The sequence below is a fragment of the Sebastes umbrosus genome, chromosome 12 (genome assembly GCF_015220745.1).
Source record: "Sebastes umbrosus isolate fSebUmb1 chromosome 12, fSebUmb1.pri, whole genome shotgun sequence".
Classification (NCBI taxonomy): Eukaryota; Metazoa; Chordata; class Actinopteri; order Perciformes; family Sebastidae; genus Sebastes; species Sebastes umbrosus.
The window spans coordinates 15,969,949-15,997,291 of NC_051280.1; the positions used below are offsets into that span (position 1 = coordinate 15,969,949).

Below are 27,343 nucleotides of genomic sequence, written 5' to 3' on the forward strand. Positions count from 1 at the left end.
CGCTGCTTGTGGCCTTGGGCTTCACTAGACATCCAGCGAGCAGGCCAAGCGCACTTCACTGTAACATACACAAGAAAATGCTTAACTGCTGTAACATGAGCACGGAATGAAATCGATTGTAATGACTTAAAACACATCTAATTAAGAGAAAATATCGTAGGGCCACCAGTTGCTTTGGGATACTGGGGTCGGTTTCCTTAACTGCGCTGTTGAGGGACGTCGGGGAAGAAAGGGTAATCTGATCTGCAGAGTTAATCTGGATAAGTAAAGACATGTTTACACCACAAATGAGGTCTGAATATTCTCCAGTGCACTATGCTGAATTAAAGTTTCAGTGGTATAATGACTTGTATATGCTTTTTAAATGTGATTTACACAATTCCTCAAGCATGTAAAAATGACCTAAACAGAAATATGATCTCGGTAATTTGGAGGGGAACAGGCCAACTATTTGTGTAGCCTGTTCCAAATGAACACCAGATACTATGAGTGTGTTAATGACCATAGTGATGACAGTGCGGATAATGATGGTAGCAACGATGATGATGATAATGATAATGAAAGTGTAGATGATGATGAAGATAGTGGTGATGACAATGATAATAAAGATAATAACCTGGGTAAATACAATTTTATATTTCTTTGCCCTCTAGTGAAAAGAAGTAGTTTCCCTATCTGACTGTTCATGTGCAGTTCACAATAATAATGGCACATTTTGTCATTTTTTAAACAATGGGTCTTAGATTTCACACAATAGTAAACAAACGCAGGTTTCTCATTTGTAGCAACTCTGGAATATGCACATAATGGCTACATCATAGTCAGTATATAAAGATAGACGACATGACAGCTCTTCAAAAGTGAAGCCAAAACATCTGGATCGCCCCCTGGTGGCTGGCTGCAGTACAGGTTATAAATCCGACCCCCTCCATGTTAGTGGATGGGATATGGGCTAAACTAAACAGTCAAAGTACACGTAAAATATTTTTTTCCCAAAGATGGTTTCTCTCATTTTAGGTAGTTTATGAATGTTACATTTTTCAATTAATTTTTCTGATTGGTTCGGGCGGGGGTGATAACTACTGTGCAGACTCTGGCTTCAAATGAGATCAAAATGTCAACTCCCGTAGCCAGGATATTTTGGCTTCATTTCTGTACAGTGAGAGGAAGTGGAGACGCGGCGTCCATCTTTATATAGCTTAAAGTCTATGGACTACATACATGATATAATTCTAAAAGACTGTAGTTAAATCTACATGTCACCAGGCAAAAAAGTCAGCATCCTCACCAGCTGATGATCCATTTTGAAGACATATAAATAAAAAGAGCATAGTTTTTAAATGTATCTTTTAATGTTAATTCTTTCAAACAGTATGCTTTCAATTTGACCTCACAAGAGAAATGGATGACTAACCAGTGTATTTAGCAAATAGGCCTATAACACTATCTCGTTAACATTAGCTGAGGTTACTGTGTAAACTTCCCCAAATCCAATAAGAGCAGAACAGACGCGCTAATGTTACCCTAAACTCTGATAGCTTCTACACATTCGGGAAACAGTGAACATGCTGGTCATAAACATGGCTTTTTTTTGGCGTAACCTGTAGCACCACAAAAATCTATTCCTTACACTGCTCCTTACTCTTTTGCTCTTTTTTTTCTGGTTTTAGAGAGAGTTAAAAAAAAACAGGAAATCACCCACCGAACTGTTAATAAAGAGTATTGCTCTTACTACAGCCCGGTCGTGTCTAGAAGGTAACGCACAAATTGCAAAAACTTGCAAAAAAGTGGAAAAACTCTCACGAGACTCGCTGCCTGACGACCTATCCTAACCTTAATTATTCAAGGTCAATGCCGTACCTTATCTATTCACGGTAAAAGCCTAACCATAACCATCTTGCAAGAGTTTCCTAAATGTTACCTTCTGGACATGACCCTACAGCCCCATACACATCGCACGTCACTGGGGGGAGGGGTTTAGCAATGGTCAATTTCATGATTAATGGACTAATGAATAGGTTTGTGAGTCTAAGCAGTCTCACAATATTTGCTCCAACGCTATAGGGTGTCACGATACATTTTATTGACTGTCTTTAAAATTAATCCCTTAAATTCCCCCTAAGGGTCTTTTAAGTCTCAGTTTGCTGCTGGCCCTCAGAGCTGCTCCTGTCTTTAATGCCACAAGGCCCCACAATCTAAACAAGGATATTTGAGCAACAGATTAAAAAAAAAAAAAAAAAAACCCTACTTCTCTTTTTTGGTATTTTCTATTTATAAAAGCACATTCCTTACAATATTAGCGATTAAATGTCTATGAAAAGAGGTCTTGCTTAAAAATATGTTCTTAGGGGGTGGCAGGCTGAATTCCCCATTTCCCATGGGTGCACTGAAAGTGGCCGTCTCTGGCCGATGTGAGGGAAGGGGATATAGGGAGGGAGATATGAGTCTGCGGTGCTCAAAAGCCCCAGCCTCGACCTCACAAACAGCCCAGGCTCATTCCACTCTTGGCAAGAGCTTAAACTCTGTTGCTCTGTTTCCCCTCTGGCAACCGTGAAGTGCTGGCGGGAAGATTCGGGACAACATGAACCCTGCTGGCTTCTAGACCAAATTTATAATGCAGCAATTCAGGCTGTGGCCACTGGGTTGTAGTTACTTCTCTCATTTGTGACCTCCTCAGATTCTGACACTGAAGGCTATATCTTTAACCAGTCAGACATAATCATTTTATTGTAGCGCTGCTGCAGAAACTGAAAGATGTTGGCAGTAACATGTCTGCTCTTTCCAGTCATGGTATTTCCTGTTTCCCATGAATCCTTAGTTCACTCTCCAAGCAGCCTCTGGCCCACTATTTAAACCCTTTAGAGGCCTTTATGCATAAAAACAGCGTGACAATTATTCTTGTTTAAGCCACAGTTTCTGTTGTTCTCTTACTTAAACTTACATTTTAATCTTTAAAATATGTTTTTCACAAAAAGACCACTACCTTGAAAATTTTCTGCCATCAGATGTGAGGACTATTTGGATGTCTGATCATAATATTGTGAAATTTTGGTCCTGGGTCTCTCTGTTTTTGGCTCACGAAATTCTCTTTAGAGTTGTCCTCATAAGCTTTATTTCTACAGCACCTTAGAGATTGAAATGAAAAACTTTGTTCAGAGATTTGTAGTCATATGAATTTGATAGTTTGTTCATGTTTTCTCACTTGCGTCACTGTTCAGATGCACTTCAGCAGATGAATGCATCACCGTTCATGCAGTCTTGGAACCCATTGGCTATCGGTCTGATGATAGATAAGCCTATGGGGGGACATTCGGGCCAAGACTTCTATTTAATTTCTCATTGTTTACAGTCCGATTAGCAACTTGAGATGCAAGACTGGAGTTGAGAGATGATGTGTACGACCGAATTGTTTCACAAGTAGCCAGTTAATCTTAACCCAATAAAAAGTTAAATCATTGTCTGACGATAGACGGTGCATTCCTAGATTGCATTTTTGGCCGATGCGCTCAACCTCGCTGTCCACACAGACTGTTTTCCTGCATTCAACCAAAGCCTGCTCTAACATGATTGGTCAATACAACAAAGACTACAAACCAGAACACTTCCAATACCAATATCTTGTCCCGTTGCCTACAGATTTTGCATTTGAATGCAGAATCTGTGCAATATCTGTTGCTGGTTCAAGCCGTCACGATCAGCTCACATCATGATTGTTTCTGTGGCTTTTAATGAGGAAGTAACAACAATGATCTCGGTCGCCAGTGAGGGGATCTCAACTGCTAAAAGCTACTAATTTGATCAATGAATCTGATGATTCAGTACTGTCAGGTCATTTTGAAGATGTGGTGTTTAAAATTAAGCTGTACTAAACAAATCTACAGCACCTTTCGAAACAAAGTTGCATGCTTTTCAACACTACAATAAAATATAGCGGTATTCTATTTTCAAGAGCATATAGGCAGACCCTGAAATGGATTACATAGAAACAATCTACTTCTTATCTGTTTAAATCTTTGAATTAGAAAGTTATGCAATAAATTTCTAATTCAAAGAAATAAAATTCATTATACTGCATCGATTGAAGACATTTCTACAATAACAGTTATTACAATGTTATTTGCACATACAGTATGGTTTGTAAAGAACTTACAAGAAAATAAAAAAAAATATTGCAATATCTTATTCGCACAAGAGCTCAAAACAGTAAACTGCTGGTACATTTACTGAAGAGGCTGCATGTATGACAGCACATTTTCACTTAGTAGGAATCAAACATTTAAGCCAGCTCTTTAAGGAGACACCAGCTTCTCATAATAAGTTGATAGGATGGTCAATAACAAATATTGTTTATGAGTCCACTCAGTTCTTCCCTATTTTGCGACTTAAAAGCAAACACAAAAGCTGAACTGTGCAAGGGGAGGGGTGGGGGTGACAGCCCTGTAACAACAATGATGCGTCCTCACGCCCCGAGGTATTTTGGGATTTGACGTCTAGACGATTGTGCTAAAAAGACCCATTAATCACAGCAGGCTGCTGGATTCAGAGCCAGTCACCATTCAAAGGCAGAGATACACAAATGGCTTTCAGTGATTCAAGAACATTTAATATCCCACTCGTGAAATAATAAAAAGTGAGTTTTCTGTTTTAAATGTGGTGCCAGCTACCTGTTGTGGTTTCTTAGCAAACATAAATTAAGCCATTTAATCTATCTCCACAGCTGTATTAATAATAACAAAAAGTTTAATTCGATTTTGAGTGTAATGGTTTTAACCACATCGAGTTTTTATTTGAATTTTTACAAAGCTAACAACAGAAATGACACAAAAAACAACTCAAATCTGGATTCAGATCACAGCTTACACTCACTTGTGCATAGATATAATGAGTACAAACACATTGTGTGAGCGTTTTGTGAAGAATACTAATATACTTTTAAAGTAAGAAGCTGTGTATTGGTGTAAAAGTTGACTGTCGTAAAAGTCCTTATCAGAGGGAAGCATGTTGAGGGCACACGGCGAGCGAGGCTCATAAAAACTCAGCCACACTTTACATTTTTTTCCTCAACACATGGGGATGCGACAAGAAATACTGAGTCAGCAATATAACCTCAGAGACGCTCACAAACTGTAACAACACTGTGGGCCATTTTTTTTGTGGCTAGTTGAAGCATGTGTTAGATAATATAAAGAACATCCTTTTCTACTCCTGCCGCCCTGCGAAGAGACCTGGGGGAGGTGAGGAGGAGGGGGGGGAAGGGATATGCTCTCCTGTGTTTTGCTGAGTTCAGATGATTGTCATGATTAAGTCAAATGAGCAGAGGAGGATTTACAGTCCCCCTGTGTGGGGAGATAAGGCGAGAGGAGTCACTCTGACTGACAGCTCATGCCTGGGAGGGAACATAACCCACCTGATGGAGAGAGGCTTTTTCAACTTTCATAATCTCTCCCTCTTCCTCCATCACATTCATCATCCCTTGCTCTCTCTCTCTGTCTCGACCGCTTGACTGCCTACCAACAGTTAAAAAAGCCTCCAGCGATATGCAAAGCCTGCCTTTAAAACAAACCGAGCCACCACCTCTCCTGTCTTCACTCGTGGCCCATCAGTCTGTTCCTCACCTTCCTCAGTCACTCTCAACCTCAGTGTCCCCCTTCCCAGTGTAACAGTGCTGTTTCTGTGTCCGACCCCCCCTCCCCAATCCCCTTAAACACAACCCCTCTACTCTCCCCTTTCCTGAGTCTGAAATAAATCAATGCTGGTTGGAGCTCAGTTGTAATAAATCAGGCCCTGTCCTGGACTGGAGCCTGCCCAGTCAGCCTGTCACTGCCTGGCCTTCACTCAGGATTAATTAAAGGCCTGATATAAAGCCCAGATGTGCTGGAGCAAGGGAGCCCTGAACCCCTCTGAGCAGCTTTAGGCTCTCTCTCCCTCCCTCTCTCTCTCTCTCTGCACACACACACATGCACATATGCATGCAGTGTGTATCAACATGTGCACACACAAGAGGAGCATGCATGCACCTTCCAAGGCATACACTGCCAGTTACACACACACACAGACACAAGGATACAAAGGTCTCCACATGTGTCCATGTCTTGTAATTGTCACATGCTCATCATGCCCTCTGTACTACTCATGTACCTCACTGTCAGAAAGAAATTCTCCCTCTGGTATTCATACAAGTGAGTAGAGGCGGGGATAGAGGTCGGGCCACAGCAGATGTGTGTATGTGCTGTATGTTTGTGCCGACTTACAGTAAGTCTGCATCTGTCCAAAGCATCTTGATGCTGGAGAATGAGGAGATCCTTGGTGCAGGTTAACACAATTTAAAAGGGCAGTCAGAGATCCTTGTGCGCAATTAGTCAGCGGAAGTAAAAGTCCCATTTCCACATAGACACTGTTTGGTGATCTGCAGTTGGAGCACTTCCAAGACTCTAATGAAAGTCTCCTGGTTGAATCATCAGTTCAAAAGATGAGCAACCGAACTACGGTTCTTTGATTAAAAAGAAAAGGTATAAGCTTCTGTATAACATCTGGGAAGGGAAGTCAACTCCCACAGAGTATTTTGTTAAGAAACATCCAGTCACCAAGTTTAAGATTATGTTGTGTGCTTTGCTAATGGTGGGCAGACATTAAACTTAATGTTCTGTAGAAACCTAAGAATACATTCAGCAGTTGAAATCAGTCTACTACTGGATTTTAGGTCAATTTTGCATGACTTCATCAAGTATGCAGCGTTTTGTTCCAAACTGAAACATAGAAATATTCTGAATTTCCTACAGCTCGGATTTGTGTTTCGGACTAGTTTCTTCTATAGTATTGTAGTATTATATTGTAGTATTTAGAACCATCTGTCACACCAAACTGACAAAAAGAAAAAAAGCTTTCTCAGAGTTGAAATAGTGAAAACTGTTGCCTGTAACAAAAAGCTATAGTATCTGTATACTTATACTTATACTTTTATGTTGTTGAACATATGGTTAAAGAAAATGCTGAAATGTGAATTTACACTTGTAACTCTATTGTATCAAGCCTGTAGCACAACTTCTATCATAGCAAAATGAAGTGTTTGTCCATACAATATATACTCAGATATACTTGGTTGAATGTTTCAAACTCTTCTACCTTGGCAATGACAATGCGTTTGAAGCTGTTAATTGTGGTTCCAACCTTTCTGACTTTTCTCTTCTTTATAGGTCCCTAGGTGGGGGTTGGCAGGGTGGTGTTGCCGGAGGGTGGAGGGAATCGCTCTGACTTGTGAGGTCAAGGGTCGCAAGGCATACTTTATTGCATGATGACTGGGAGGGGGATTAGATGAGTAAGATATCACTCTGTTTTCTGGTCACGGCTGAGCGAGGTTAACTCACAGTGGCCCTGAGGCCTGGGCTGAGAGGAGAGGGGAGGGGTGAGAGAGGGTATCGCGAGGGCAGGGGTGGCTCGGGGGACTATTGGGCTGATTTCTGATAGCCGCAGAGCGCTCTGGCCTTCCCGTTCTACGGCAAATGCTCGCACAGGAAATTAGAGGTCTGGGCTTCCCTTTTTCACACGAGCTCCTCTTGCACACAGCCCCTTTCTTTTATTCATGCAGATCCGTTTGACACTTCACAATGCACAAAAGAGTGTTTTGACAGAATTAGCATATGCTGTTTCATAAGAAAAAAAAAGACATTTTATGGACTGTAATTTCACCTCGGTGGAGCTATATTTTCCAGCAATTTTTTTGTGGTCACGTGAGCGTCTGCAAAACCTTTGTCCTGCTCCACAGCTCAAACTGCACACACAGCGGAGCCCATTTATTTGTCTAGTCTGTGGGATGTCTGCACCCATAACACATTTATTGTTTAAAGTTCGGGATATATAAATGACCATCATCCCTCTTCATATCTCTGCTTGCAGAGGCCAGTCTGAGGATGTGGGGCCCATGCAGTCAGAGATCATGGCTTAAACAGATTGAGGCCATTCTCTCGTGTCAGATATGATATAGCCGCTTGGTGCCTAATGGGCCTGGAAAAAGAGGTAAACATGTCCTCGACCCTGTGAATTCCATTACATAAAGAAGTTGATTTGCAACTAACAGCAAAGATGGAGCTGGACTTCCCAGATAAGCCCTAAAGCTTGAAAAGTCAAGGCCACGGAATCCGCTGAAGAAAAACTCGGACAAATAAACAAACTGCGGGGCTTTTAAATCGTCGCTATAACATAACATTAACATGTTTGAGTGCATTATCAGATAATCGACAAATGACTGCAAAGTGTTCTCGCTTAGGCCTTAAGATACAATCAACACCCAGGATGAATGTAACTTGGTATCCAGGCGTTAAAGCAGGAAGAAAAATAAACCCAGAGAGTAATTGCTGATATGTTCCTAATGTGCCCCCTCACCCTTACCTCCCCTCCTCTGTGCCCCCTGCTGATAGGCCACCCCTGATGGCTGTCACACCTGGTGTTGAAGACGGTAGGGTGTATTTTATCTGCTCAGGGCCCACTGGGGGGCTATTCGTCTTCCTCCAGACTGGTGTTGGGAGGTCAGGGACAATCCCTCTGTTTATCCCCCTGTCCGTCAACGCTGCACACATCCCTGGAGTTTCTCCCGCATCTCCCCCGAGAAAGTGAGGCACACTTGCACTGCTGGGCTGGAATGTTGAATTAGTGCAATCGAAATGCTCGACACTAAATTCAACGAGGAAGGAATGATGTTTTAAAACAGATTTAATGCCCACACATGTGAAACCTATATACTGCATTAATGCAATTTATGACTCAAGCATATCCTTAAAGAAACGTCCTGACCTTTTACCAAAAATGTCTTTCTTGAGATGCTGTATTTGTGTTTGCTTTAGCTATTTACTCCTGCAAAATAGTTAACTTGGCATTGTTTAGATGTGGAGTGTGCCCGGTGGCCAGTAAGAGCACTGTTTATCTACTCTGCATTGCACTACTGCTTCTGCCTGCACACGTGTGTCTGGGATTCTGGGATGGGTCCCCTGGGCCGACAGACCACACATGTGGAGAACGTGAACTCAGCGCTCGAACCAGTTCCTTCATGACAAAAAAAAAGGAATAACAAGAAATTGTAGTCAACAGTAGACGATGAAATAAGTACTTAAAAAGATTATTTCTGATACTCAAATGTGCATAAAATTATGCCTTAATCACAGCATAAAATTGATGTTTGGGTGCATAAAGTCTTTGAATAAATAAATCTGCTGCATTTCTGGTTACATCACACACAGATGAGGTAATGTCTTGCTTTAGCCTTTTTCAGCGGCTATCTCGAGCCACATATTTCTCTCCCAGTGAACCTTTTCCGGTTACGTAAAATAAATCCAACAAGTACCAGCTTTATTGGGAAATAATTAAACAATATTTTATTCGCTTTGTTTTCAAGAGGAACCGATATCTTTGCATGTTTAAAGTGAGTGCGAGAGAGGAGACAGAGCGAGAGGGATGGAGGGAAAGAGAAAATGAGTGAAATAGAGGAGGGAGGAGTGTGTGAGTGCAGAAGTTGAAATTTGACTCACAAGCTTGCACTCTTGCCTCTCTCTCAGGGACTCCTCTACTTGGCTTCGACTTAATTGCGTCCCCCGATATAAACAAGGGGGTTAGTGTGAGAGCAGACCAGCAGCTGAGGGGCTCAAGCAGAGGGCCAGACTGGGGATTGAGTTCAGAGGGGAAGGACTTAACGCAGAAAACTGATATAAAATATGCAAGAGAGCGAAAAGGAGACGGACATGGACAGAGGATTAGAGATAGAAGGGGGGAAATGATGACTTCTAAGACAGCAGAGATGACAAAATTAGAAGTCGGGGACAGAAATGTGCCAGCTTCACAGTTTCACATCTCGCCATATTTTGCATCAAAGCCAGCTTGACTGGCGTATCAAGTGGTAATGCTGCGCTGTAATGCCAGAACCGGGGCATCAGACAGTAGCCCTTCTGGCTCCAGCGCAGTCAAAGCTGCCTCTCTGAACATCTCTTTCACAGATGCTCCCCTCTGATCGATTAGTTCCAGCCCTCTCAAACAGACAGCTAGGGATTGGATTCCATTATAAGTGATCCCTGCTCACAGTCTTAAACCCAGCAGTCCCAGGCAGATGCTGCTGAGGTGTACCTCTGGATTAAGCTCCTAAACTAACAAAATAACTGAGGTAAGGGCCACATACAGTTTGCTTTACAGTAGCAGCCCCAAATACCTGTGGCTGATACAGTTTCTGAACTGGTACAGATTGTTGGAACCGTGCAATTACTGCTGGGCGAAATACAGTTGAACAGCTGATTTTCATCTCTTACAAGATTTAGTTTAAAGGAATAATTCAGCATTTGGGAAAATGGGTTTATTCACTTTCTTACTGAGAGTTAGATGAAAACAAAGCCAGCCCTGACCAATTTGATGCCCTATAGGCAAGATTTTAGCCGTTGCCCCTTGCATTGCAGCCAATTCCACCATCAATAATTGTGTTTATACACTCACACAGAAACTGCATAGCTTCATGCGTTTCAGATTAAGCTGAAAAACTGTTTTTCTCAAAATGATGTTGTAGGTTATTTCCCAAATGCCTGAAGAGTCTTTCCATAATTCACAGATTGATTTAAGGTGGTAGTAACTGACGTCAACTCGCTAGCTATTTATTAGCTATTAGGTGATGCTACGAGCAACCCAGAAAATAAAGGGCCTATTTAAAAGGCTACATAGTTATATTGTTGTGGGCTTTTGTAATATTTTGGAAAAATAGTATTAGTAAAAAATAGTAAAAGTTATACTTTTTGTATTTTTTTTTCTTCCGTCATTTGGGGCGCCCCTATGGATGAGAATCTTATCTTATCTGAGTTATCTTATCTTAGCATAGACAGGGGGACACAGCCAGGCTTTGTCTGTTTATGATTATAACAAACAGTATATAATGTGTTAATTAATGAGCTTTTGAGGTGCTGGTAGGAACATTTGGGTAATGTTGGACAGAGTCAGGCTAGCCGTTTCCCTCTGTTTACAGTCTTTGTGATAAGCTAAGTGGCTGATGGCGCTAGGTTCATATTTAACATACAAACTTCTCACCAAAGTCTTGACAGGAAAGCAAATGAGCACAACTCCAAAAAAATTCTAACTATTTTTTTTTTAAAAGGCTTTTTGGCTGCCACACAAACTTTAGTTTTTCCAGTAAAATTTGGTTTCTGCCTGTTTCTGCAGGGCACATTGTCCAAGTACTGTTCGTGTAGTAGCCTATTCATATCATACAACACATACGTAACAAATGAGCTGGTACATAGACAAGTTACCTATATTGGCCACAGAGAGGAAAGCTGCACCTAACTGCCTTAACTACGTCTTGTACAGTACCTATCCATCTTTGCCAGAACCATTTACTGGAAGGGCGATTAGGACTGCTAGTACTCGTAACTGCATGAGCTCATGTGTTCTGCCTTTTTATACAATACACCATCATGCAAGCCTTTTGAAGGAGAACAAATAAGGACAACATGTCTTATACTGAATATTTGAAATATAATAGGTTCTAAATTTTCTGCATCACAACTGAATGAACACTACATATTGTGTTTGTCTGTTTTCATAGGCTGTATAGAAGTAGCCGTATACACAGTATAAAAACAGAACATTTAAAACTGAGATTTTTACACTTACAGAAAGAATAAACTGGATATTCTACACCACCTTTCAATATAAACTCTGTACCATGAGTGTATAGGCCCGAGCGATTAATCACCGCTGATCCCATGTAATTTTCTGAAGAACGCTGTATTTTTATTGTACTCACGGTTCTTTTACAAAGTGGGATATGAAAGTTCCCAGGAAACTGGTATTGGACGTGGCATGCTACTCGGGCCATCTTGTGGGACAAATTGTGTGTTGGGCAGCTGCCAGGGTGTAAAATGCCCAATTTCAGTCCCAGCTATTTGGGCGGCAATCATCCACAAGGTCAGGCCAGTCCCAGCACTTCATTTCTCATCTATTCTGTTTCCACCCCTGACAACTAAATGATGGCTGACGTCGACTCCCATGATTTGCACATTGGCTGCAAAGTTGTAGCAGACATGAGTGTGTGTGTGTGTCCTGACCCCTGTACTCATGTCCTGCAGGGGATAAAGGAGTAGGACAAACACATGTGACATCATTCTAAAGACACATATTATAGCACCCACTGACCAGGCTGTGATTTGTGTTTGAGTCCAATTTTTTTTTAAATTCCAATGATTAGGAGATTTTCCGGAGGCATATCTCCTTTTTTTCATCAAAGTTCCCATGAACTTTTTTTCCACATGTCATCTGGATGCCATCCTATCTGAAATTAGATCATGTCTCTACTCGGAGCATTAGCAGTACGCGCCAGTGTGCGTTATGGGTCAAAATCCCACACATTTTCCAAAAGAATAGTGCAGTTACAGGCACAATCAAGTGGCCCATTAGCAAATCAGTGTGAAAACTTTGCAGCCCTGCAGCACTGGCTGTTAACTGATGATGAAGTTGCAGTGCAGTTATGGGCTCATTGCAACCCATGGACACAAAGTTTCTGCAGGAGATACACAACTGATAGTGTATCAAAGAGAACACCATTAATAGCACTGAGAGAGAATATGATGCTGCGCTGCTGCATCTCTCTGAAGTTGACTTCAGGGGGAAGTGTGAAGAGGGAAAATCAAGGAGGGGTTATGACAGCAGCTTCCCACACACACACACGCACACACACACTCAACATAGGCTGCAAGGTTCAGCAGCTTAAGGTGTTCCCTGCTGAGACTAAGATGAAAACAGATGCTTGTTTTTCACTGATTGTGTAACCAGAAGCTTTTACATCAACTGGCAATCTATCAAATAGCCAATCAGACGAATGCAGTAAGTAGTCATAATAATAAGTAGAAGTTAAGTGTTTCTTTCATTTCACTCACATTAGAGTTTAGTGAGTTGAAGTATAGTGATTATAACCGCTTCTCTTTCTCTCCAGTGGCAGTTTCACATGGGAGGCAATTTTTTACACACTTAACATTCTGACATAAACAGTTATCTTAAATTCCCAAGTCTTTGCACGCATTGGTGGGAAACTAGTATTGTTTTCAACATTGTTTAAATTGGAGGTGACTGTGTTATTAAAGATGACAGACTTCTCCCCTTCAGCTTCATCCTTCCCTCCTTCCCTCCTTCCTTTTTCAGAGACTTTTGGCAGCATCTCCTCCAACCTTAAATTCTGCTGACAGATGCCGCTCATCGACAGCAGCCGGGACATGATTACCATCAACTACCCCACTAGCCCTCTTACTGGGTACTTAGCTGGAATAAACATTTAATGTGTGAAGGCTTTAATGCTTGTCAAGTGCCTTTAACAACTATCTGCTACTAAATGGTGATAAGAGTCATTTAATGGGGTCTTCCATATGGCTCTTACTATCATATGCAAACAAATGAAAACATGAATAAACTCTAGTGTGGAAACATGCAAACTTGCTCAGCATAAAAAAAAACAAAAAACTGAATCTGTTAATTTTAATTCCTTTTGTAATATTGCAAAACCTTAAAAATGATACCCCAAATCCTGGGAGAGAAATTAGAACACCTTTTCTTTCAAGTTTAAAGTAGAAATCAGTGCTATCGTTTTTTATTCTGGTGAATCTTACAGTATTTCCCCACTGTGTAGTAGTTTCCCCAGGATTTTCAGTTGATGACGCTTACGTTTTTGTAGGTCCTATCCTTGGCTAGTCATACTACTTCAGTTGATTGCAGTTTTCTCAAAAGAACGAGGCTACCCGGGCGCCTGGGTTAGCTCAGTTGGTAGAGCGGGCGTCCATGTATTAAGGCTTGGTCCTGACCGCGGCGGCTCGGGTTTGAATCCGGCCTGTGGCCCTTTCCGCATCCACTCTCTCTCTCCCCCCTTTCAAGACTCTATCCACTGTCCTGTCAATAAAAATGGAAAATGCCCCCAAAAAAAAAATAACTTTAAAAAGAACGAGGCTACCCAACATTCGGCGCCGCGTCAAGAACAAAACTTCTAAAATGCTTCCATATAGGCTACTGGACACAATCTTAAAATCGAATATACCGTAACATGACAATCAATATTAAAGAAATGATACCATTTATAAATCTATTTATAATGAACTACTATATTACAACTATAAAGAAACCTAATATAAGTTTGTATTAAAGAGACAAAATAGACAATTTAAACAGTGTGTCTGTGTTCTCAGTTTGGTGGTATGTGTTTTGTGTGTGGCGTGTATGTTCATACACACACACCGTATGTGAGAGTCTGGTCTTCATTAGTGGAGGAGGGATAACAAGAGGTCACTCTCTGAAAATATGTCCAGTACGCAACATAAAACCCTGCATGGTTGTTGTAGCACGAGCCAGAGAGTGAACCTGTTTCACCTGCCCTTTTTGTGCTCTGACTTCAATCACTATTTCAGCTTTTAGGACAAAACTCAAGGTTGAAGTGAGATTTTGATACCAAACCTTTACAGAAACACTGACATCTACTAATCAAATGTTTTTCACTTTTACCGCCTAGCACTCTTGCATAGGGAATGTGGTGAGAGTGAATGGATTTCAGTGTGTCATCTGTACTGTAGACTGTTCCACTGCTAGTAACCACTAGGGTGCAGATAGTTTAATTGTGTGAGTGAATGTGCTATACCTCCTGAGCACATGAGGGGCTTCACATTCACATTTGTTTCTTATTCACTGTGGGTTAAAAGAACAATAGGTCAAACATGACTCTTATTCACCTCGGAGTTGCAACACTGTTCCTTGGTCTATAAAAAAATCCCAGAAGTCTGACTGAAATACTGCAAAAATACAGCGTTGGCTTATGAGTGAAATGTCCTGCAATGCCCAGCGTTTGTTAATAGCACTGTTCTCTATGTTTGAGCTGTCAAAACTAAGGATGTCCTGAGCTGACTTGCTGGACTGGAACCAGAATTGATCAAAGCATATTTCAAATGATCAGAATTAGCCTTATATAAGGCCTGATTAAATGTTGATCCCTTAAAGTAATCGCTCTATGCCAGCTGTCATATGGCTCTATTAAAATATGCCCTTGCTATAATAAAAATGAGTTCTCCGGGTCACTGAAACAAAGTATGCATGGAAGAAACAATTGACAAATACAGCTCTTTTTTTAAGTAAAATTACAAATTGAAATGATTATCATCTTTTATTCTGTTCTATTATTTTGATCAGCTTTTTTAATATCTTAAAATGTATTTGTGATATACTTTAAATTATGCAGTTGTAAGTGTCAAACATGTGGTATCTTACTTAAATTTGACCAGTTTTACTCACTTTACAGTGAATGTCTGCACCGTGCACCTTTTTCTTAAGGATTAGGGAAACATAAATATTGGATTGAGACATTGCAGATATTCAAATAGCTCTGCTCTTCATCAGGATATCCTCAGTTGAAATTTGAGCAGGTGGTGTATAGCCTAGTGGGAGTTTCATACGGGACAGAAAGTGGGTTGTGAAAGCCAAAAACATCAACACCTGGCAAAGTGCTCGATGGCTCTCTGTATTGATCTTACAACCCTATAAAACATCTGTATATTGTGGTCATTTAGTGCAGTGGGACTGTAAAAACCTCACTTATTGCAGCTTTAAATCACATTATATTGAACAAGCTGAGCCTTGACATTATTTTGGATCTTTGGAATATTTTAATTACTTGCTGAATTATGAGATCTTTGCAAAGATATTAATGGTTCTTATATTTTGACTGTCACAGTAATCAGCTATGACAAACTAATTCCTTATGTAAAGTTAAAGCCTAGAAATCAAAATAAATATATGGATAAGAATGACAACTTTACTACATATTTTTTTAAAAGGATTTTATCATAACATAAATGGTTTTGCTGATGTGGATACCAAAGAGTCTTTCTTATTTGTAGTATGTAGAAACATTTGAGTGTGAGTATCAGAGTGTAATGGCTTACCCAGAGCTATTCTCAGGTACACTCACTATGACACTGGGCAAGCAGCTACTCATTGGCCATCATGGTCAGACAGTAGCGTAAAATCACCCCATTAAAAGAAAGCTAAATATTGACAGAGGGTTTAGGCTTGGCTGACTGGAAGTCAAAATTTAACATGTGCGAGCTGCATTATTTTAAAGTATCTTTGAAAGCTTAAGAAGCCATTTGCAATTCTATTATTTTGCAATCAGGCTGTGAAAAATCACTGTCATCCTGCTTTCTTCTGCCTCTTTAATATCACAGATGACTTGGAAACAGTTGACCCTCATCTCGGGTTGATTATTTAGCTATGCCTTCACTCAACACTCCACCTCTCTCCCCTCGCTGACCGCCTCCTTTCCCCAGAAGACCACTATTCTCTGGTCAGATTTACTGCGAAATGTGTGTGTTCCACCATATTTGTGAAATTCCCCATGTCAACCTCCAGCTCCCCCAAGCAGGGCTTTGAACCTGCCCGCTAGCTCGAGAGCGCACATAAATCCAGCACGCCTGAAGCAGAGGAGTAGACTGTCTTAACATAGGAGCCTAATTGCTGAACTTTGCTACAGCCGAGTTTTCTGAGCTGAATGATTTGTCAAAATTCCTGTCTCTTGGTAATAAATTACCCGGCCAGCTCGGCCAGCCAGTTAACATTTTAAATAAAAATGGGTCCCATTTGGATTCTGTTGGTTGGTAACAACATCTTTCTCTTTTTAAAAAGGTTTAACTAGGGCAAGATTGCTTGACAACTGAGTAATGTTTTGACATTTCCCCCCTCCCCCATTAATATCATAATGAACTGGCTGCGCAGAGCTGTCACGAAACACAACTCTAAATCTGTCTTTGTCACTCTGTGAAAATATATAACATGCATTACATACATGGCAAGAAAAGTGGACGTTTTCGCGAAAATTAAATTACATCTGGAACATTTTGTTGTGATGAGTTTCATGACCACCTAGTGTGTGTGACTATGAATTAAGCTGATCGAGAGGATTGTGGGAAAAAGTGAGCGTGCCGTCCCGTCAGAAGCCAAAGTGAGTGTTTGTTTTGACTTGGAGTTCACTTTGCACTTGGACTGACCCTCTGCTAAACTGACTTAGCTCAGTATCAGCGTGTTGGCTCACTCTCGCTGTACTTTTCACTCATTTCCATTTTGTCTATCCTTACTTAGTCAGCTTCTTAAGCCTGTCTATGAATTTTCATATTCCCTGGTTTATTGCACTGGCAGAGCACATGCATGCTCTAATTCTGCAATGAGTCAGTTTGTATATTTATTTGCTGCTACTTTGACTCCACTACATTTCAGATGAAAATAATGTACTTTTTACTCTACTACATTTATTTTTTTTAGCTGTAGATACCAGTTACTTAAAGATTTTACATATTACAGATTGATTGTTACAGAATAAACCACCCAACACTAAAGTAGTTAAATAAGCTCCATCTCAGACAGCTACATTAGAGGGGACTCCTCTGATTTACACAGAGGTTTCTTTTTCTTTTTGTTACTGTGGATGAGCTTTGTCAAGTCTGACAAAATAACCCTGATGATGTTGGGCTTGCAGACTACAAATCTGATGCTGTTGCATTATGGGAAACAGGATGTCTCTTCTTGTCTCTGCTGCTTTTTCAAATTTGCATCATGCAAATTCCACAACTTTTTAAAAAGTGCAATACTCAAACACTTGAGTAGTCCTTTAATATTATGTTTACATATAGATGCACCAATAATGATAATCCAATAATATAATATAACACTCTGAAAGGAGTCATTCAGCATGATCAGTAGTTTTACTTAGACACTTTAATTGCATTTTGCGGCTAATAAGTCTCTACTTCTACTTAAGTAAATTATGAATGCAGGACTTTAACTTGTATTTAAGTATTACTTTGAGGTTTACTTTGACTTTTATTTAAGTTAAAGGTCACAAAACTTCTCCCACCCCAGCAAAAATAATGCTTACGCCTGTTTTCAGGTCTGTTATAAAGAGGAAATAATGAATTGCAGTGAATATTGTCAGCTGTATGAATTTGAAGATACTAATCTTTCCTACATTTTGACTGTAATTTAATCACTGTACTACACTAAAACATATATTATAAGACTATGTAAAAGATGCTAATAATAATCATCAGTCACAATTGAGCTAAATGTAGATATTTCATATATGTTTGTCTTAACTCATATGTTCTCTCTGTCGGTCTTATCCACGGGGGTTTTCAGGTTTTCCAGCAGCCACATCAAACTGGGAGCCAAGATTCTTCACCCCGAGTTCCTCATGAGTGAGGCACTTTGTGCTCTGCGCTCAAAATAGCACGCAGCTCTCAATTATTGGGTAAGGAGCAAACACAGGTGTGGAATCCCAACCACCTCCGCTGGTGCCCCCGCCACAGAATAAAGCCACTCTTGTCCCAGAGAGCCCGACTAGGAAGGCCAGATCCATGCCAGGCTTTGAACTGCAAAGACCACTTGGCCTGTTTGGTGCCGGAGCTAAAAGGGACCTTTTAAAGGTGTGGAAATGAAACGCCCCACATCAATCATGCATTTCCACTTCTGAATTATTCAGCAGTCACTACTGCCTGCTGACTCCCGTCCCCCTCCATATGTGTGTGTGTTTGTGTATTTCTCAGTATATCTGAAGTTTTGTCATTGTGTCTTTATATAATGTGTGTGTATGTGTGTTGATGTTATTGTCTGAGGGAATTAAAGGATGATTGAAGGTCTATTTTTTAAATCAGGAGAATCTACTGTCACATTTAAGGGTATGCATTTGAAATTTTTCTTTTATTTCAGTGGAACGATCACATGTCCCTTTTTTGGAATTTCTACAAAACTTTTTCAAGCTATTATAAACTCGAAAAAATGCATTTCTTGAATCCTAAAAAGCAGATTTGTTTAAGATAGAAGGTTCGCCCCCAGCACTTACAATATGCTACAACAACAATAAGCTGTATAATTCTTCGTTGCAGCTAGCAGTAGTAAAGGACAGTGTGTGTGGAGGTGGGAGGGGGGCGACAAAGAGCAGAGCTCAGTGGTGTCTGCCACAGACAATGAGCGCTCTGTTTGGCTGGCTGTGATTCTGCTGGTGTGGATCAGGTGGCCCCCTGCTTAATTCCAGGTTCTTGGCCTCTCTCCTGCTGCTCTGCTTTTCTCTTCTCAGCACGTTCTTTGCATTTATTGGGCAACCGGGTCCGTCCTGTGAGATGGGTTTCAGCACGCTGACCGGGACTGTGCACTGCACTGATGGATTGCTGACTAATTGGTTCAAATGAGAAGATGTGGACCTTGTCACACAACCAGGTGTTTAAAACGAGTCAGTCATTCACTCATCCATAGAATAAAAACATAACAAAATAAGGGCAACGCCTGGACCCCCCTCTGGGCCCCATAACTGACGCAAATATTTTCATATATTTTTAACCCCACATTTATCCCTAGGGATTATTCATAGCAGTGATAAAATGTACGTCTTATTATGTTTCTTGTTATACAGTATGTGTATCATTAGTCTTTTGGAGAACCAAATCTATGGGGGTGGTAAATTGACTGTATTTATATAGTGCTTTTCTAGTCTTGGTGACCACTCAAAGTGCTTTACAAAACAAGTCAGCATTCACACACACATTCATACAAGGTGCCACCTGCTCATCAGGAGAGATAAACATTCACATGCACACTCAAACACTTAGGACACTTCGACATGCAGACTGCAGGGGGCAGGGATCAAACCACCGACCCTCCGACTTTACGGTCAACGAAAGAAAGAGCCATGTCTGTAAGAGCAGAAAAAAATAAAATAAAGAAACGACCGCTCTACCTCCTTAGCCACAGCCGTATTGGTGGTGGTATGTATAGTTTTGCTTAATATTTTTGGTACCCTAAAATCGCATGTGGCCCCATCCTGGCCCACCCATTTGAAATGGTCTAGAACCGCCACTGTCCGTGAGAGAGTTGCGCACCCATGTCTTTCTACTTTAATTTATTAAAATGATAGATCAGTTAATCTTGAATGAGTCAACACTGATGCATTAGAGAATAAAATGTCATGTAAAAAGTACATTATTTATTTGATGCTGGAAATCTTTGATTCTATTATCATTTAACATCACCTTTGTCCTATTTATGTATATGCAGAAAATAGGCTTTTGGCATTCTCCTGCTCAGGCATTGTGGGAAAAATTATATTCATCAGAAAATTGCTGGTCACAGAGGAACAAGCATTAAATTAATCCATTGATTATTTTGTTAACTTTTCATAAGTGGGAGACAAAGCCCTCTACTGAAATCTATTTTTACAGTAAAATAATGACAGCGGATTCTGCGTCTTAGTTTCAGAGTGCAGTCTGCAGCCAAAAGATCTGTGTAGTTGTGTGTGGCCCACACAGGAAATTAAGAAACCTCTGCAGCTTTAAGCATATTTGTGTCTGAATTATCTTGGAACAGCGGATTTAAACAAAAGTGAAACAAGGTTCAGCATGTGCTCGCTCTGGGCATGTGTGGTCAGCAACAACTTTCTGTTGAAATGACGAGTTGGTTTAAAGTTCACACGTAAATGATTTTAAAAGAATAATGTTTGTCATCTTCCAACATATTTAATATTTTTTATTAATTTTGTTATGTATTCAGATTTATTTTTCTGTGTGACCTTAACCTGTTTTAGCATCCTAATATGATGACTGGATATTACATGAAGGGTTGTTTAGTTACTGCAACTTCAATTTGCCTCATGCAAATCCCCCAACGCAGCTACTGAGTGTGTGACAAATAACAATGTAAGTACTTTAAAATCAGAATAAAACATGCAACTCCCCCACTTCTACATATGAGAATGAACCCGGTTACGTCAGTGAGCGTGTGTGGCCGGCCAGGGACCCAACAGAAACAAGACTTTATTTATTTTAGGGAGAAGTATAAGGGGCAGAATGAAGATGAGACAGATCCCCCTTTGAAAGTCTTGAGCCAATCACTGCAAGTTCATCCCAGTCTTCTTGCTGCAGACACAGTACACTGCAGCCAGCGAGTGTCCATCCTCTGTGGGCATGAATTTACACAGATGGTTCTTGTAGCAGTGGATTAGAGAGCATATTTCCTCAATAAGTGAAAAAAACAAAGGCTTCACTGAATTTATTATGTCTTAATGAGGAGACCTACATCGATGTATATTTGTGTGTGAACGAACCAGGATTTTTTTGTTTCATCAGTGGAGCTCTTATGTGGGGTCACACATTTAGAAACAAAATTCCTCAGGTAGGTTTCCTTCACATCCAAAGTCATATTATATTTGTTGTATCCTGTAACATTTTTAAGTATTTTTTATTATGGTTCTAGTTGGAAATTACAATTAAAAGGACTTGAGGGAAACAGTAAAATATAAAATATAATGTAGAATAAAATGTTAGTTGAAAGCATATAGAAGCACTTATAATGTTGTACAGTTACTGATGTTATTTTTTCTGTTCTTACATTGCTGGAAGATGCAGGTTTTGTATGTTAATGGTGTAATTCCTTGTGGGATTGGCCAGATGTTTGGCATGAAACAGAAATAAAAACTAAAAAAACAATGTTTAAAATACAGCTAATAAAATATAAACCTTATATAAAAATTATGTGGCCATGAAAAATATAATAAAATATATAATGTATCTGTTTTATTTGAGTTTATCTTATTTTTTTTAATCTTCCATCTTGCTTCTCTTTTATATTATACTACCTACCATATTTATATAAGTGTCTTTTTATATTGCCTTTTTTTTATTTTGCATGAATGCCTTTTTATGTCTTATGTAACACACTTGTGTGCTACACAAATAAAATTACCTTGCTCAGATTATTGTCCTAAACCCTTTTATCTCACATCCTTCTTGAATCCCAAATATTCTTTAAACATCAGTTATAAATTAATGCAAATAAAAAAAATATGTACAGCTTGTATTTACATAATTTTTTTAAGTTTTAAAGAACTCAAATTTAAAATTTAAATAATGATTGTATATTTAGGTAAAAAAATAAACTCCAATCAAAGTCAGAGACTGCAATCTATAACACAATATATTTCATATGTTTAAAAAAATATTTTGTTTGCATCAGCAAACATGGATAAATCTTTGAATCTGTGACGATAATCCATTAAAAATAAAATACCTAATGTTCAAAAATCCCTACATGTCTACAGAAGCAGTGCAAATGTAAGCAAATACAAAAATGCCTGCCACATGTAAGAATGTCTTGTATACATTAAACTGTACTCGTCTCAGAGTGTTAGTGGTGGCGTGGCTGCCTGGACTTCTCGTGCCCTCCAAGGTGAGCTCTGTCTCCACCAGGCGAAGGGGACCATGGGAAAGCTCGCATGCCGATTAATCACGGCTAATGAGCTGGAACAGTGTAGCTCGAGCTGCCTTCCATGACCATCTAACCTCTCACACACACTCACATACAGACGTAAAATGTCAGACACAGACAAACGTGTGAAGGGCAGAATAACAGACCCATTTTCTACTTGTATTGTCTGCCATTACATTTAAACTTGATCATTGATAAATAAGCACACATCTTTTACTGTATGTAAAGGCAGCATTAACATGGTCTAAAGATTAATTATTGATCTTTTATTTCTTTGGAGGCAACATTATCCCATTATTTATTCTTTTAAAAAAAAATACAGCACTGCATTGTGTCAGATTTTTACAGTAAGAGAAAAAAAAACTACTCTGCCAAATTTCTTTCTTCGACAATGTTAACAAAGTTGCAAACTTACCGTTGTGTATTCACAATTCTTGGCATCAAAGTGACCCCTGTAACCAGCGGGTTGTAATGAACAGAGTTTAAACAAACAAGAAAGCAGAGCGTTGAATGAGAGAAGGAGGAAAACAGAAATAAGTGATGTCACGTAGAGAGTGACGAATGACAAAGTTGATGTTGATACTCCAAGTATGTTTCAGCGCTGAAAGGCGTGCCATGCTAAAAAGCATGTGTGACTCCATTATATGTGTGGGCAAGAAAGTGAACGACTCCATACTACACTCTTTAAGTCTATTCTTTGCTTTAAATATTCTGCCTAATACCTAGTTATCACATAAAAAAACTAAGTGAACCAAAGTGGCGTAAGGACAAAAAAATAATAAAACATCATCTCTTTAAAGGTCCTACATGGTGCAGCTGTTATTATTTCATGTTACATATGGCAAACCGTACATAATGTGGTTTCTCGACCTCTCTCTGGCTACTGAGGAAGCTACAGCTGTGGGCCTCTTACTGTAACCGTAATCCTTGTGGCACATATATCTTAACTGACGCTGGTGAGTGCACATTTCAGTTATCATTCCTGGAGGCACATATATCTTCAGTCCGACTTCTGTTGCAGCGTCCCCCTGTCCTTGCACCCTGGCAGGTGACGCGACAGAGAAACTGAGGGAGGTGATTGTTATTTAAATTCTTCGGAAAATAGATCCGTTTGCTATGTGATTACGGTCCCTGTGGGTGGAGGTCACGAGGGTGTGGTGGTCCAGAGAGCTATTCTACAGGCTGTAAATCACCATGGGTAATCTATTTGATGGTAGAAGTGCTAAGGCAACGGGTGTGGCCTTACAATCATTTTATCACAAATCGCCTCAGTTGGGATTACATGTTTAGATTGTAGCCCGATGCCCACATGTTAATTAAGGAATCCGAGCCTGCGGACTGCACTGTGGAATGTATACCTGAGCAGTGTCATATACGTATACAGATGCTCACTTTTTAAAGACACACACCTGTCTGCAGTTTCAAATGCGGCGAATGGAAACTTCAGTAAGTGATCCCTGCCAGAAATTTGTGGTATGGGTGTTCGTGCGTATGTCATCCAAATAAAGGAAGGTTTAGCCAAATCCACCAACTGCTTATGGCACATATCCCATCGTGAGGCATCCAAGCCACAGGAAACCTCCCACCATAACATGCTGCAGTTAAGATGTTATTCTGAGTGTTGCTGCTACAGTAGCTTCACAGTCTTCAGGGCTTTTAGGGAGTCAATCTTTAATTTGAGGGCAGATGTAAAGGATTTTGTCCACCAATTAGTCATAAACATGCCTGATTCAAATAAGTAATAACTTGTAGTTGCTCACAACGGCACATGCACTGACTCAGTATCACCAACAAGCCTGACTAAAAAGATCTTCTGCATCCACACAACCTCGTAATTCTCAAAATCAGCCCACGCTGTTAGTTCCATCGGTGTGGGAAGAGAGGAGGGTGGGGTGACCTCTCTGGTGTGTTTCTAATATCTCCCCGAAAAATCCCTGCGGGCAGCATCGTCTTGGGTGTTCCAGGGTGGATTCTGATGTTGTTATATTTAACAGGTTCCCAGCGCAGAAAGCAGGGAGAAGAAAGAAGAGGAAAAGAGAGGGAGAAAGAAGGCAGTGTGATGGCGAGCTGACTGCAGATTCTCTGCCTGACCTGAAGGAAAAAGCACCCTCTGTGCATGGATTGGGGTAAGATCTACGTTGCCCTTTTTCTCTTCTTCGCTAACCCTCCTTTTTCTGTTTCTTGGTGGGGAGGAGGGATGTAGGTAATGAAGCTTAAGTGAGCCTGGTGTCTGGTAATGTAATATACACAAAGCCCTTGTCAGGTCTGGATCCAATAATGTGTCATTTACCCCGTCTGGAACAGATTGGCCCAGATGATCGGAGTGAACCTTTGCCCGGGTGAAGAGTACTCAGCATCCCTAGGCCCGGAGGCCTTACAAGCAGCCCTCTCCTCGCCCCGTCTCCCTTGCACCTTTCACCTCCCCCCACCCATCTCTTGTAAAAGCAGCATGCTTCAAATGAGATAGTTTGTATGACGTTTTGTGTGACCACGTTGGACCGTTTTCTCAGCTGCGTCATTCGTACTTTTTTGTACACTTTATTTTCCCTAAAGGTGTTTTTTGTAAGAAGCTGACCAGTGTTAGAAGTGTGAATAATTTGCAGACACTTAAAATCCTGCCCATTTTCACACCAATGCACACTTCATCACACAGACCTCAGAATGTGGTTTTTGGGAACAAAACTCCCCAATCTGTCAGAGCTTTCCGACACTTGGAAAAACACTTTGAAGCATCCAGTGGCATTAAAGCCATTCCAAACAAAATCCAACAAGAGCACATTGTCAGGAAACCTCAAATAAAAACCATTACTGCCATAAGACAATTCCCTCATCCAGAAAGGAAAGAGCAGGTGCACCTGAATATCATGACTGGAAGGCACGTTTGAAATACAAACCTCCGTCAATGAAGGACAATTTTCCGACTTGCTGTTAAATCGAAAGACACACAAGCCTGACATCCTTGGATCATGTTCAGCATCACAAGTTTAGGTTGATCTCATACTCAAGCCTTGGTGAAGAGTCAAGTCCTCTTCCCATGAATAATGGGATGCCACAGGGATCTATTCTTGGTCCATTACTATTTACATTATAGATAAATAACATTTTTCCTCCTAATCAGTATTTCAATGTCCATTTTTATGGACATGATACAATTTTATTCCATTCATCCCAGCATCCAATTACAGATAGGACCAAGTACAGTACATGGTTTTCTCTACATCCACCCAAGTCTCTGACTATCCAGCAATACTTTAAATGGTATCCCCACCTCTCTTGCTGAGTCATACAGATAAAAAATTGGCATGACAGGAGACATATTCGTCATTTACAATTCATATTTATCTTTCCAAGCAAGTACCCAAGTACCCTATTTATCCAAAAAAAGCTTTGCCATTAAATCTTCTTCTCTTCTCTCTTTTAAATAACTCTCAAATAACTAATCAACCTTAGATATCCTGTAGGCACTACAGTTTCAGGTATTTTGCACCTTTCAAATGGTATATTTTTGTAAATTTGATGTGTTGGTCTTTTAAACTGGTTGTTTGACTATGAAAGTTTTGTTCTCAAGTCTCTCTTGAAAAAGACATGTTGATCTAAGTGAGACTACCTGATAAAGTTATTAATACTAGTAGCCAGCATTGATGATAAGTCTGGGTGTCCATTTGTGTTAACATTCGTCACCACTGCAAACCTATCAAGTGTTGTTAAATACCATATTTGCATGATAATTATCACCTCATCTCCCTTTTTGAGTCACTGCTTGAGCTTCAGGAGGTTTGGGTGCTGAGGTAGATTGATAAACAGAACTGACAAAGTTACCCAGTCACAAATGGCAACACACCTGTTAGTAAAAGGCTTCAGTTAATGATTGACATGGTAGCAGCAGGGATTTTAGGGGATTGTGTAGTTCAGTTTTCCAATCGATGCATTTTCTCCCTGTGTTGGTGTGGGTTTTCTCTGGGTTCTCTGGTTTCCTCCCACAGTCCAAAGACATGCAGGTTAGGTTAATTGTTGACTTTAAATTGGTGTGAATGTGAGTGTGAATGGTTGTCTGTCTCTATATGTCATCCCTGTGATAGTCTGGCGACCTGTTCAGGGTGCGCCCGATGTCAGCTGGGATCGGCTCCAGCCCCCCCACGACCCTGAATAGGATAAGCGGTTACATGTAATGGATTTATAGACGTTTTCAATTGAGTTCAAAAGAGTCTGTGGCAAAACAGTGGCATACATGTTGGTGAACTTTTCTGAAAAGTTTACTGAACATAATAAATTTCAAAGATCAAAAAAATCAAAGACTTTGATACACAGTGGTAATATCACTGGCACTCTGGAAAGCTATTTCTTTTTTTTTAAACATTAAGCCAACCATGATGAAGCCTCCTTCACTTGCGGCTTGTGTTTTCACAGGCACCAGGGTGGGCATACGGTATGAGATCATGTTGCTAATGACTAGTAGTGGTGGACTGTGTTTTAGAAAAGCAGCTTATCAGCAATTTGTAGCTGAGTGCATTCGCTCACAGTGGTAATTACAAACGCAGGGGCCAATGGAGTTGCAGGAGAGCAGGAAGTGCGGGGCTAGAAGGGCATGTGTGTGAATTTACCACTTCGTCCCTGGCTGCCTGGGTCCTGGGTGCAGCCCCGGGCCCACACAGAGAGCGGGGGGCCCTGGAAGTCTACAGCTGTGGGTGAGAGAAAAGAGAAAGGCTAAGAGAGATACTTGGTGTGGAGGTAGAAGGTGTAGAGGACGTACAGTTTTAATCTTTTTTGGGAAAGTGGACAAAAGTGAGACAGAATGAACTAGAGAAAGGACCCGGTTATTTATATCTTTTCACCTTCCTCACTCTGAGGAAATTTCCGAAAATGAACACATTTTTGACTTAGCTTGACACAGAGGATGAATAAAAGGTGAAAGGAGGGAACACAGAAAAAAAATTCAGTCTTCAAGACTCCCAGCCCTCCTATTACATACTCCAAATGTGCAATGTTGTGCTCACCCAGGCGGAGTCATTCTGGAGGCTCCTCCGGAGTATTGTAGCTCCCCTCCGCTCTG

At 40.4% G+C, this 27,343-nt stretch overlaps 2 long non-coding RNA genes across 2 annotated transcripts; one reads left to right on the top strand and one right to left on the bottom strand.

The window, feature by feature from the left end:
• Positions 1 to 3,339: 3,339 nt before the first annotated feature.
• LOC119499183 lies at positions 3,340 to 21,190 on the bottom strand. The gene is made up of 3 exons (XR_005209331.1): positions 21,180 to 21,190; positions 3,988 to 3,993; positions 3,340 to 3,430 (listed from the first exon to the last, which is right to left on the bottom strand). It is a non-coding gene; the product is annotated as an uncharacterized LOC119499183 (long non-coding RNA).
• LOC119499184 lies at positions 20,915 to 26,257 on the top strand. The gene is made up of 3 exons (XR_005209332.1): positions 20,915 to 21,201; positions 24,288 to 24,419; positions 24,598 to 26,257. It is a non-coding gene; the product is annotated as an uncharacterized LOC119499184 (long non-coding RNA).
• The last annotated feature ends 1,086 nt before the right edge of the window (positions 26,258 to 27,343 follow it).